The following is a 13,671-nucleotide window of genomic DNA, read 5'->3' as shown; positions in this document are numbered from 1 at the left end:
TTCAGAGCTGTTTGACAGAGTCCAGAGGGCCAAGTTATTTACCAAACTAGATCTAAAAGGGGCCTACAACCTGGTCAGAATCCGCCATGGGGATGAGTGGAAAAATGACCTTTAATACCCGTGACGGACATTTCGAATAGTGAGTCATGCCTTTCGGCTTGTGCAATGCACCAGCGGTATTTCAAAATATGATGAATGAAATTCTGTGAGACCTGCTGTACCATTGTGTGGTGGTATATTTAGATGGCATCATAATCTTATCTAAGGATATTCAGATGCATCAGGCAGATGTGGTCAAGGTACTAAGAAGATTACGTGACAACCACCTCTACGCAAAACTTAAGAAGTGTGCCTTTCACCAAGAATCTGTGCCTTTCCTTGGTTATATTGTTTCCAAAGAGGGGTTTCAAATGGACCCACAAAAATCCAAAAGCATCCAAGACTGGCCTCAACCCACTGGATTAAAGGCATTATGCAGTTTTCTCGGCTTCACAAACTACTACCGTACATTTATCATGCATTACTCCACTTTAACTGCTCCACTCACTGCCATGACTAGAAAAGGTGCTAACCCTTCTAAATGATCTCCTGAGGCCGTGGCAGCCTTCCAGACTCTCAAAGCGGCCTTCTTAAAAAAACCTTGTCTTAGCCATCCCGATCCGTATTGCCCATTCTTCATCAAAGTCGACGCCTCCGATGTCGGCGTGGGAGCTGTGTTAAGCCAGAACAGCGATACCAACACCTTTCATCCATGTTCATTCTTCTCTCGACGTTTTTCTCCAGCCGAGAGAAATTATGGAATTGGAGATAAAGAGCTGTTAGCCATTAAACTGGCCTTTGAGGAGTGGCTTCCATGGTTGGAAGGGGCCCAACACCAAATAATGGTTTATACAGATCACAAAAATCTGGAATATCTATGGCATGTGCAGCAACTTAACCATCGGCAAGCCAGGTGGTCATTGTTCTTTAACCGATTCAATTTTCTGCTCAAATACCGTCCTGTGGAGAAGAATGTCCGGGCAGACACCCTCTCACATTCCTTTCTACCAGAATATGTGCCTGAACCTCGCCACATCATCAGCCCTGAGAAGGTGGTCTTGGCCGCCACCCATGCGGTGCCAGCTGGTAAGACTGTGGTGGCTCGAGGTATGAGGAAAAAGCTATTATGGTGGGTACATGATTTTCGATTGGCCGGTCACCCAGGCCAAGCCCGCATGCTAGCCATGCTTCAGCGCTTCTATTGGTGGTCCACGATGAAGGCAGATGTACAAGCTTACTTAGCCTCATGTGCTAACTGCGCGAGGCAGAAATCTCTGGCCGGATGTCCCTGGTGTCTCTTTCAACCCTTACCAGTGCCTGAAGAACCTTGGACACATATCGAAATCAACTCCATGGTAGACTTACCACCTTCCAACAGGAATAACATGATTTGGGTAACTGTCGATCACTTCTCGAAGATGTCCCACTTTGAGGCAATACCAGTGTTACCGTCAGCTGCAGAACTAGCCAAGTTGTTCGTGAAACACATCTTAAACTTTCATAGCATGCCAAGGCACATCCTGTCAGATAAGGGCGTACAGTTCACTGCTAAATTCTGTAAGGCACTTTGTCAGAAATGTTATATCTCGTTGGATCTAACCTCAGCCTATCACCCGCAATCCAACATCAGATCAAGAGAATGAATCAGACACTCAAGCAATTTCTATGTTCTTATGTGAACTCAAGGCAAAACAACTGGGCAGATTTACTTCGCTGGACTGAATTCGCCTTGAATTCCTATCCTGCTTCCGCCACTGGATCAACTCCATTCCAGATCGTCTACTCCACTACCTTTGCCTCTGTCCGTAGCTTTGCCTGCTGCTCAAACCACAGCAGAAGAGCTGCAATAAATTTGGAGACAAACCAAGGACCGCTTACTCAAAACGGGGCAGAGAGCCAAAAAGACCTATGATGCTCATCACCGAGAGGCACCTCAGTTCCAGCCAGGTGTCAAAGTCTGGCTCAGCACTAAGTACCTTCACTTTAAGCTACCCTCTGCGTGCTTCACGCCATGTTATATCGGACCCTTCACTATTCTCCGACGCTTAGGAGCATTAACTTACAGTGTGAAATTACCTCCCTCCATGAAGATTCACAATGCCTTCCATGTGGCACTCTTGAAACCGCTTATCCTTTCCGATTCTCGCCCAAGACTCTTGAGCCAGCACCTCTTGTTGCTGAAGAAGATATTGCTTATCTAGTCCACGATGTCCTTGACTTGTGCAAGAGAAGTAAGCACTGGGAGAACTTAATCTCATGGGAATGATATGGACCAGAAGGGAATTCCTGGGAACCTGCTGTCAACATTCTTGACAAAGACTTGATTCGACGCTTTCATCAAGCACATCCTAGGAAGCTAAAACCCCCTGGGAGGGGGCCCTAAGAAGGGGGGTACTGTTGTGCCTGTCGGCCGCAGATGCCTGCAGCCTCTCTGTCTCACCTGCCTTTCTCCATTCCATTGGCAAGATGGCTGCCTCCACTTCCACAAGCCGACCGCTCCGGCATCCCCAGACCAACAAGGGTGATTGCGTTCGCCATTTTCCTTCTGGGATCACCTAGGGCGCGCGCTGGCCCTCCTTTTACATATGCCATGGCGGGAACCTCAGAGGCATCCCCTCCACATGACATCATTACCTCCGGGTATTTAAACTCTAAACTCCATTGCAGCTACGAGTTAGCAAGGATTCGTTCCTGCTGATTTCGCTCAGGTTACAGACGCTTTCGCTCTGTACTTTCTCCGGACGACCAAGGTACCTGCTCCTTGGGGGCCTTGCTACGTTCCAGTTTTACCCTTCAGGGTCAGCTTGTTACAGCTAGGATGCCCTTGGTACCCGCTCCTCGGGGACCTTGCCTCGTCCTGGGCCTCCGCTCCTCGGAGGTCCCTACCTTCCTCATCCTATCGCTACAGAGTGAGTATCCCAGCTTCCAGCTTCTCTCTCACCTTTCTACAGTGTGGATTCATGATGTACCCTGCTCTGCGGACTACTACCATATTTACCTCACAGGCTTACTATCTACAGTGTGGATTCATGGTGTACCTTGCTCTGCGGACCACTACCGGATCTACCCTACAAGCCTGCCATCTACATTGTGGATTCACGGCATACTCTGCTCTGTGGACCACTACCGGATCTACAGTTTATTGGTGAGAGTTCATCTCCGTAGGTCACGCTGTGGAGTATCAGTGAGAGCACTCCTCTGGGACCACCCTCCTCTGTGCAGGGATACTCTGCTCGCTCCACGGGTTATTTCCTTCATCGGCTGTGTAATAAAGATTCTCTTGACTTCTGTGTGTGTACCATTAGAACCAGCCTATCGCAGAAAGTCCCCACAAGGCTCCACCCTGTGGGAGGTTCCATATCTTGCTATGACCAAGGGCCCACAACAGCAATAAAACATAACAGTATCGCTCAATGGTGAGACCGCACCTTGAATATTGTGTACAATTCTGGTCGCTGCATCTCAAAAAAGATATAGTTGCAATGGAGAATGTTCAGAGAAGGGCGACCAAAATGATAAAGGGAATGGAACCACTCCCCTATGAGGAAAGACTAGAAGTTAGGACTTTTCAGCTTGGGGAAGAGATGGCTGAGGGGGGATATGATAGAGGTGTTTAAAATCATTGGAGGTCTATAACGGGTTAATGTGAATCAGTTTTTTACTCTATTGGATAATAGAAAGACTAGGGGCACTCCATGAAGTTAACATGTGGCACATTTAAAACTAATCGCAACTTCGGGCTGAGGAGACCATTTACCAGGTACACGAAGTGCTGGACGTCCGGAAAAGAGGCAAAACATGGGAGTATCTTCTGTCATGGGAGGGATTCGGACCTGAGGAGAATTCTTGTGAGCCTGCTAAGAATATACTGGATAAGTCTCTTCTCATGAACTTTCATGTTGCCCATCCTGGAAAACCCAAGCCTTCTCGGGGGAGGCCTAAAGGAGGGGGTACTGTTAGGAACCCCGGCTGCGGCGCCGCAACTGGGTGTCATGGCCACTGGCCACGGCGGGCCGTGACCAGAGTCAGGTCGGCGGTCACAATGTTAATTTTACTTACTGGGAGCACTGGAGGCTCCCGCGGTTCAGGAAGGGCCTGTTCAGATGTTCCCGGGGGCTGCTGTGGCCCCGCATGGCCGCCTGGTTCTCAGCGGTCTGACTCTTCCCCCTCAGCCCTCTAGGAGCCGCGCGCATGGCTGAAGCAAGATTTAAAGGAGCCATGACCGGATATTGTCATGGCTCCTCCTGGGACTCCACCTCCGGGCTCCTGCATTTAAGGCAAGGTCTGAGAGCCAGACCTTGCCTTGGTATTGAGGCTTTTGCTTGGTTCCTGTGTTCCTGGTATCCTGGTTCTTCGTCCCGCTTCTGCTCATCCCTCCTTGCTGGATTGACTCTTCTGGATTCCGACCCCTGGACTGGCTTTGGACCGCTCTCTGGACTCTGACCCCTGGACTGGCTTTGGACCGCTCTCTGGACTCCGACCCCTGGACTGGCTTTGGACCGCTCTCTGGACTCTGACCCCTGGAATGGCTTTGGACTGCTCTTTGGACTCCGACTCCAGGATTGGCTTTTGGATTTTCTTCGACTTCTCTACTTGGACTACCTACGACCAGCTGGAGGCGCCAGCCGTCTGGAATCCATGACCTGCAGGAGGCGCCTGCGTCCAGACCATCTTCTTTCTTCAAGTAGTCTCCTAAGTCCCAGCGGCCGTGTCCCTACAGGCTCCTCCTGGGGGGATCACGAGCTTCCAGGGTGAAGCATCTTCTCCACCTCTTCAGCTGGCCTTGCCATCAGACGGGAGAGACTGACGAAGGTATTCTCCCTTCTCGGCTGCGCTGACCCTACCTCGAAACAGGGGTCCACTCTCTGGTCCATAACAGTAGCTCTAAGGAGCATTCTCTTCAAGTACACATTTCTCTATTTTACGTCCCTTGATTGACTCAGGATCAGGAATCCCAAAATTGGTGAGTTAACTATGTGTGTGCCAAACAGGATCCTGGATGAAGCTGAAAGAAAGCACCAGCTTTCATAGACAAAAAGACTGGGTACTAGCTACAAAGGCTAGCCTACTTCAAGTTAAAAAAAAGTCATGGATGTGTCCCAGTGTTGAGGTGTGGTTGCTTAGCATTTCACTCAGATTCAATGTGGAATGCAATACATTTTCCCAGCTGATCTCGGGAAAATTTGTATTCCCCATTGAATTCAAACCAGATTTAAATGGACATAAAATTGTCCATCTAAAAGTTGATAATTAGATTCATGCCTATTGTACTGGTTGATAGTGTTTTAAACCTTTGGCTATATCTGAATAATTTCAGATTCTATTGAAATTAATTGCATAGCTTAGAAATTATGAACAAAGGCTGACCTTAAAATTCATGAGAAAAGGGGTTTCTTTAGTTTTCTTGTGATGAGTCTTCTTTTGTACTTCATTGGCTCTTATTCCTTTTTATTTTTATTTATTTATTTATTTATTTATTTATTTTATATACCGACGTTCAATCGAGATATCACATCGGTTTCCAGATAACTCAAAGAATAGGGTAGTAACAGCCCTGTTTTACATTATAACATTGTAATAAATATAATAAATTATAACATTTTGTTTTTCTTCTAAAGTTTCTTATGTAGTTTTGATTGGCAAGAAGGCTGCATGTGGACTATTCTGAATAGAATAGACTGCATTGTTTGCAATGCATGTGAGCACTTTTAACCTGTGTCCCTAGCAGATAATTTTCAAAGGAAAGTCTTGAGACTTTCCTTGTGAAAATTAGCAGCCACATATTACTTGCTCTAAAATCTCCCACATACTTTGCATCTGCTGTATGTGAGGGCAGCCAACCGGGGTCAAAATAACAACTAGGAATAATTTTGTGTCGTCTGCAAATTAATGTTCATACCTTTGAAAACTGAATATATGAGTGCTGTTTTACTCTCTGACCTGTACACGTCCCAAAGAATGCCTATTTTTTACCCTGGCTAAATGCTGAATGCTGGCACATACATTAAACTGGGTAGAGGTTGGCAATTTTTTTAGCCAAGCCAAATTTATCTGGAGTAAATTACGATTTACCTGTATAAATGACCTTGAAAGCCACCCTCTTGTATGAAAAAAGAAAATGACACTTAATAGCTGGCCTCTCCTAGCTGGAAAATAATATCACTGTGTGTTAAAGGACATCAGCAATTTACACTGCGTTAATAGCGCTTGTGTCTCCATTCTAGTGAAATGAGCAGTAAACACATAACAGGCTAGGACAAAGGGTAGATAAGGTGCACTCAGTCAGAAAAGGGATTCAAACATGACCAAAAAAAAAAAAAAATGATAAGAAAGCAAGGCTCAATTTCCATTTTTATTGCCAGCAATGATCAGAGAGAGAAATGTGTCAAGTTAAGAGGAAGTTTAGCAGCTCTATCACAGATGTCCCTGAATATCACAGACAGTTGAGAGTAAAGATAGGACGCATAGTAATGACTTTATGCTCTTTTTATGTTGGTCTCCTTTCCCCACTATAATAACTTCATATTCTAGTTGGAACTATGTGTCTTAACACAAAGCTTCCATGTAACAAAATGGTTTATTACCCTGGAATGTTTTGACTGAGCTGTAAGGTTAGAGTTACAGGTAGTTAATGCTCGTGTGAAGGTATTTTTTTTATCGATCTTATTCAACATCACAGAGAATGATCTACAGTTTCCATTTCCTGTCATACAATATGTGGCCATAGATTCTGAGTCAACACCTAGACAGTTTGGGTGCTGAAAAACATAACCATGTTTCTTTTGGAACTGTATATGTGTCTGGGGCATAGAGAAATAGGAGTGCTGTTGGTTGAATGAGCCCTTCATCCTAAATAAAACATTAAGAAACAAAAACAGCCCTTACAGAAATAGTGCAACAAAATTGCAAAACCCGGTATACAAATTATATATTATAATGTTTAATTTTTAATAAATGAGTAGCCCACTATATTGGTGACCAAATACCATAATATGAAGACTATCTCTAATAATTATTGTTAGTCGAGATTTAATATGTTGTGTGTGTGGTTAGTAGTAGCTGTTTTTTAATGGTTTACCTCACCCCCCACCAGGATCTTAATAGTAATTAATAACAGCAAGGTGTTCTCTGTGTTCATTAGATCTTCTATTATGTCATGACAATTGCACATATTTCTGATTTATGTTGCTGGAATCAATGGTGAAAAAAATTGAATGTTTACCCCCCAAAGTGTGTAATTATTCCTTTTCAATAGAAACTACTCTCCACAGGTTACCTGATCCTTCAGAGCTATGACATTGGCAGAGTGCTTAAAATTACACATTAATGCATGGAAAATGGATGATGGATTATCATTTTGAAATGAATAAAAAATGCATGAATTATAGTCTCAGTAATTAATATATTTGCAGTTATTAAAAAATGGTGTGGATTTATTTTTGGAGTCATGCTAGGCAACAAGGGCTATTTTTCTACCAAATTTTGACTTAAATCCAGATCAAAAAGTATCTAAACCGATTCATCTAAATGCCCTTGCAGCTTAGTCACTGCTCTTTCAACTACTTTCTCCCCAAATAGAATATTGGACACAGGTCTGTAACATTCCATTTAATCCAGATCTATAGTGGCTTTCTTTAATAATGATTTAACTATTACTACTTTCAATGAGCTATGTATCATCCATTTTTACAGAGAGGAATTAATTATTAATTTATAAGAATATATCATAAGAAATTCCATACTGGGTCAGACCAAGGGTCCATCAAGCCCAATATCCTGTTTCCAACAGTGGCCAATCCAAGTCCTGACAAATACCCAAACATTTGATAGATCATAATGGAGAAATTAATTAGCTGCCAACTTCATCTTCCCCAGTGCAGACAGATAGATTCAGGACCAATAGGCTACATGCTCCCCTGCTAGCAGATGGAGACTGAGTCAGGCCTCAAAGCCAAAATCACCCTAGACACACCATCATAGTGAACCCAGCCCTTTGATATTCTCTTCAAAAGCCATTGTGGACATACAAATTTAACTCAAATGATTATTCTATAAAATATTCTTCTATAAAATATTATATGTACCTTCTAAACTAAGCTCATGAAATTCTGCTAACTTCTCAGATTCCATTGATCAGATCCCATCATCTTAGGTTGTTTACAATTTGATCTGAGAAAAACCTTTTTTCAAATCCTTGGTGGTAAATATTCTCCAAACAAGACTTACTTTACATACAGGATCTTCAGACATGGTTCCCCTAGCAAATAGGTAGCACATTCACCTGGAACAGGTCTTGGACCTCTAGGAAAGGGCTTCTGTGGGGTCAGTCTTGTCCCTTCCTATCTCCTGCCTCATAGTTGTGGGCCGGCATATGGAGTGCCAATGGTGGAGATGGCAAAGTTGATGCATACAGGTAGTATTGGCATGGCCTGAAGGATGGCATATTCATGTTGTAAATGCTGGCTATGAGGTTATTCATACCTTTAACATGACCATGAACATAACAACTTGTATAGTGCTGGAGGCGATATCACAGGTAAACCATTTTGGAATTGATACTTTGTAGACCATAGGGCAATGGCTACATAGATCTTCATGTATGCTGGCCAGGCTTTCCATTAATTGAAATTTCTCTTGTGGTACAGGCTGTAGTACAGTCTGAGACTGGGATAGGTTACCTTGGAGTCTAGCGTGGGTGTGCTGGTGAGCTAGCATGAATAATTGGTGATGGCTGAAGGAGCTGCCACCCTTCTTTCTCAAGGTATTCACATCAAGCAGCCTTCTCATGGTGGGTATGAAGGTGGCCAACTCTTGTAGCAGTTCTGGGTGATTTGCACTGGTACCATTTCTTCTTTGATCTCCTCCTCCTCCTCCATCTTTCTCTCTTCTAATTTACTCTCCTGCCTACCTTCAATTGCCTCAGTCATGTGCCTACCATGCCATTCACTTCCCTGCCTCTTGCCATGCTCTCTTTTCTCATGCCCAGGTACTTTTTCTTTTTGTAATTCCAAGAAAGACAAGACAAACCAACAATGCACACATATTCTCTTGCAAAAATAAACCGCAGAAGAAAGGAAGTTGAAACACAGAAACAAAACCAAGTAATCTACCAGACAACACAACCAGTAGTCAAAAACACTCCTAAAACTATGTTCTCTAAATCAATTCTTCATGCCATGGTCCAGTACTTGCCATCCACTTTTCAAGACAATGGTTGGGAGAGCACGGTGTCCTTTTATATTTTTTAGCAAAGTGGAGTAGGAAGGATCTAAACAACATGCTCCAGGGAATCCACATTAAAGTAATGCATACACATGTGCTAATTAACATACGCATTTACAGGTTAATGTGTGTTAATATTAATGCTCACACATTATGCCGCTAATATGATACACATTAACATGTTAACACATGCTAAAAAAATAACATACATGCATTAGTATCTTCCCCTCATGCATATTATTTTTTTTTTAGCAAATATGGCATTAGCTTCAGCACATTAACATTAGAGATGTGCATCGGGTGCCCGATCATTTCTGCATTCGGGTTCATGTGGCCACGGGAAAATCTCGTATTCCGTGGATCGGCATTTTTTTTTTTTTCGTGAAACTAACAAAAACTAATGTTTTTTTTCGTGAAACTAACAAAAACTAATGGGTTTTTTTGTTAGTGCACACTAAGCCAAAAAACAATTTTTTAGGAAAATTCGGGGAATGTGCAATCGTTTTATTGGTTTCCCGATCCATGACAATTTAGGAAATATCATACAAATTTCCTAGTCGTCAATAAACGATTGCACATCCCTAATTAACATTGCCCATTAATGTATGTTAAGAAGCCAAAATTCCCTACATGGTCCCTTGTTTCACCTTCTAACGGGCTTCTTCAGGGGATGTATTCATATGACATGTCCACTCTAACTCAACAGGTCAATTCCCATTGTCAATTCTTCAAACATAAATATTCTACCAATGTACACTGTAAATATAACTCCGATGCACTGTCACCACCAACTCAGATGAAAACTTCTGATATCAATTCCTCCAACATAAATTCTTCACTGGTGTGCGCTGTAATTTTGGATATGGGGAACCAATAAATCTCATCAATAGTTCATCCATCTCTTATCCTTTGTAATATTCTGATTTCAATGCATTGCTTCAACGTGATTCAGATGTCTATCATATATCATCTGGACACTCCTTATTCAAATATTGGAGGTATACAAAATTAAATATAAGAACCAGTAAAAAAAATACCAGCATAAATTCCTACCATGTAATCTATATGCAAATGGATACCACATACCTTCAACAATATGTTCAAAAGTATCACAGATGCACCACCTGCAGCTCACCACACAATAAAATTATCCGGTGTACCTAAATATCAAACATATATTCAACTAACACCTCTTTAAATATTTTTTTACAAATTTAAAACACTTATAACCCAATAATGAACTTACCTTATTACTCCAAATACTTAAATCCCTACTATCCTGATCAAAGTAAAAATGGCCACCATATCGGGCAAAAGATACTATCCCGTACAATGTACGTCCTGGTTCATACCATGTATATAGTCTACATCAGCCAATCAAACAGAGGGGACCATCCCCTATCTATTCACAAAAGCTCCAATTGTTGCGGTTCTGGCCGAGAGCGCTGCGACCAGACCCTTACATCTATGTTCCTGGACCTGTTCCCGCTTTCGTTGGCCTAGTTCTTGGCCTGTTCGGCAGCGTCCCTGTGAGGGCCGCGCCACCAGGAAGCCTTCCATGGATGCCCTGTCTCTAGGTGCGCACACTCGCAACTTGGGCGCTTTTCTAGGCCATTTCCCGCCAGTGGTGACTCCGCCCAATTCCTGACATCAGACACCGCGGCCTTGATAAGCTGGCTGTGGCTTCCCAGTCTTTGCCTTGCATCGGGCTTACCTACCAGATCCCTGTTGCACTGTGCCCCGGAGCGACCTGCCTCACTATTCGCTCCATTCCTGCTTGCCTGCTACAGTACCTGCTTGGTTCCTGCTTGCCTGCTACAGTACCTGCCTGGTTCCTGCTTGCCTACTATAGTACCTGCTTGATTCCTGCTTGCCTGCTACAGTACCTGCCTGGTTCCTGTTTACCTGCTACAGTTCTTGCCTGGTTCCAGTACCCGAGTCTTGCTACAGTTCCTGCCTGGTTCCAGAACCCGAGCCTTGTTACAGCACTGCACTACTGTCCTAGTCTGGTTCCAGTTTCCAGGAAACAGAGAGTAGGATTAAATGGACAATTTTCTCAATGGAAGGGAGTGGACAGTGGAGTGCCTCAGGGATCTGTATTGGGACCCTTACTTTTCAATATATTTATAAATGATCTGGAAAGAAATATGATGAGTGAGATAATCAAATTTGCAGATGACACAAAATTGTTCAGAGTAGTTAAATCATAAGCAGATTGTGATAAATTGCAGGAAGACCTTGTGAGACTGGAAAATTGGGCATCCAAATGGCAGATGAAATTTAATGTGGATAAGTGCAAGGTGATGCATATAGGGAAAAATAACCCATGCTATAATTACACAATGTTGGTTTCCATATTAGGTGCTACAACCTAAGAAAGAGATTTAGGCGTCATAGTGGATAACACATTGAAATCGTCGGTTCAGTGTGCTGTGGCAGTCAAAAAAGCAAACAGAATGTTGGGAATTATTAGAAAGGGAATGGTGAATAAAATGGAAAATGTCAAAATGCCTCTGTATCACTCCATGGTGAGACCACACCTTGAATACTGTGTACAATTCTAGTCGCCGCATCTCAAAAAAGATATAATTGCGATGGAGAAGGTACAGAGAAGGGCTACCAAAATGATAAGGGGAATGGAACAGTTCCCCTATGAAGAAATACTAAAGAGGTTAGGACTTTTCAGCTTGGAGAAGAGACGGCTGAGGGGGGATATGATAGAGATGTTTAAAATTATGAGAGGTCTAGAACGGGTAGATGTGAATCAGTTATTTACTCTTTCGGATAATAGAAAGACTAGGGGGCACTCCATGAAGTTAGCATGGGGCACATTTAAAACTAATTGGAGAAAGTTCTTTTTTACTCAACGCACAATTAAACTCTGGAATTTGTTGCCAGAGGATGTGGTTAGTGCAGTTAGTATAGCTGTGTTTAAAAAAGGATTGGATAAGTTCTTGGAGAAGTACATTACCTGCTATTAAGTTCATTTAGAGAATAGCCACTGCCATTAGCAATGATAACATGGAATAGACAGTTTTGGGGTACTTGCCAGGTTCTTATGGCCACTGTTGGAAACAGGATGCTGGGCTTGATGGACCCTTGGTCTGACCCAGTATGGCATTTTCTTATGTTCTTATGTTCTTATCCACTACCACCTAAGTCCCAGCGGCCGTGCCCCTACAGGCTCCTCCCGGGGGGGGGCCTTCTGCTTCCACGGGTGAAACCACCTAAGTCCCAGTGGTTGGGCTCCTACAGGCTCCTCCTGGGGGAGTACCAGCTTCCAGGGTAAAGAGCCCCTCTACGTCCAGCCTGAACATCTGCCTCCCGGCCTGCCATATATTAGAGACAGTGACCATCTTTTCCCAGTCTCCTGCAGGTCGGCCCAAGGGTCCACTAAACTGAGACTCCCATAACACCAATTCACTGAAATCGTACTAATCCTATCATTCCCTTACAATACCAGCAAGATGAAGAAACTAATGGAACAGAGAAGTCAACTTAAAATATCACACATAACCTCCATTATATCCACACTAAGGGCCAGATTTTAAAAACTATGCGTGGGTGTAGATTTGTGCACGCAACCCAGCGTGCACAAATCTACGCCCAATTATTTAACGTTATAAAATTCAGGGTCAGCGCGCGCAAGGGGGTGCACAATTGTGCAACTTGCGCACGCTGAGTTGTGCAGCTTTCCTCCGTTCCCTCCGAGGCCGCTCCGAAATCGGAGCGGCCTCGGAGGGAACTTTCCTTCTGCCCCCCCCCCCCCCCCTTCCCCTCCCTTCCTACCTAACCTAGCGGTTTCAGCAAGATGGCGGATCCTGCTTTTCAGACATAGCTGCAGCCGCGTAGCAGAATCCAGTTGGCAGTCCCGGGAATCGTATGTATTGTGCAGCAAACAATCCACATCATGATGTCATATACCATGGTTTCTTGAAGCGCTTTCTGTTTTATTACAGATTTGGTGATCGCGGCCCCTGAAGAAGGTTCACAGAAACACGAGCTGTGTCGGGCCAACACCAGTGCGATATCCCTGCTGCAAACCTTGCTACGATAAGTTTAAATCTTTACTGCCTTACATTGACACAATTTTGTCGAAAAATAACGCTAAAAATATGGGAGATCAACTTTAAAGAGACCAATGATTATAATGCAGTGACGGTCTTACAAATATCAAATGACCGCACAAGTAATTTAGTGGCTTACTGGGGCTATTCCAGACAAAGCCCGCCACTATATATGAGGTCGCCCTAACTATAAAACCTTATTTATTTGAAGACTACAGGGCATCAGCATTTTATTATTATGATGTCATATTGAAAATTATAGTTAAGAATACATCATACATATACAGTTCCAAGCATAAGTGTAAAAAACTTTCTTAGACATATGCATCTCTTGCAAAAATGC

The sequence above is a fragment of the Rhinatrema bivittatum genome, chromosome 7 (genome assembly GCF_901001135.1).
Source record: "Rhinatrema bivittatum chromosome 7, aRhiBiv1.1, whole genome shotgun sequence".
Taxonomy (NCBI): Eukaryota; Metazoa; Chordata; class Amphibia; order Gymnophiona; family Rhinatrematidae; genus Rhinatrema; species Rhinatrema bivittatum.
The sequence above is the reverse complement of the archived record's forward strand: the minus strand, read 5'-3'. Positions refer to the sequence as shown.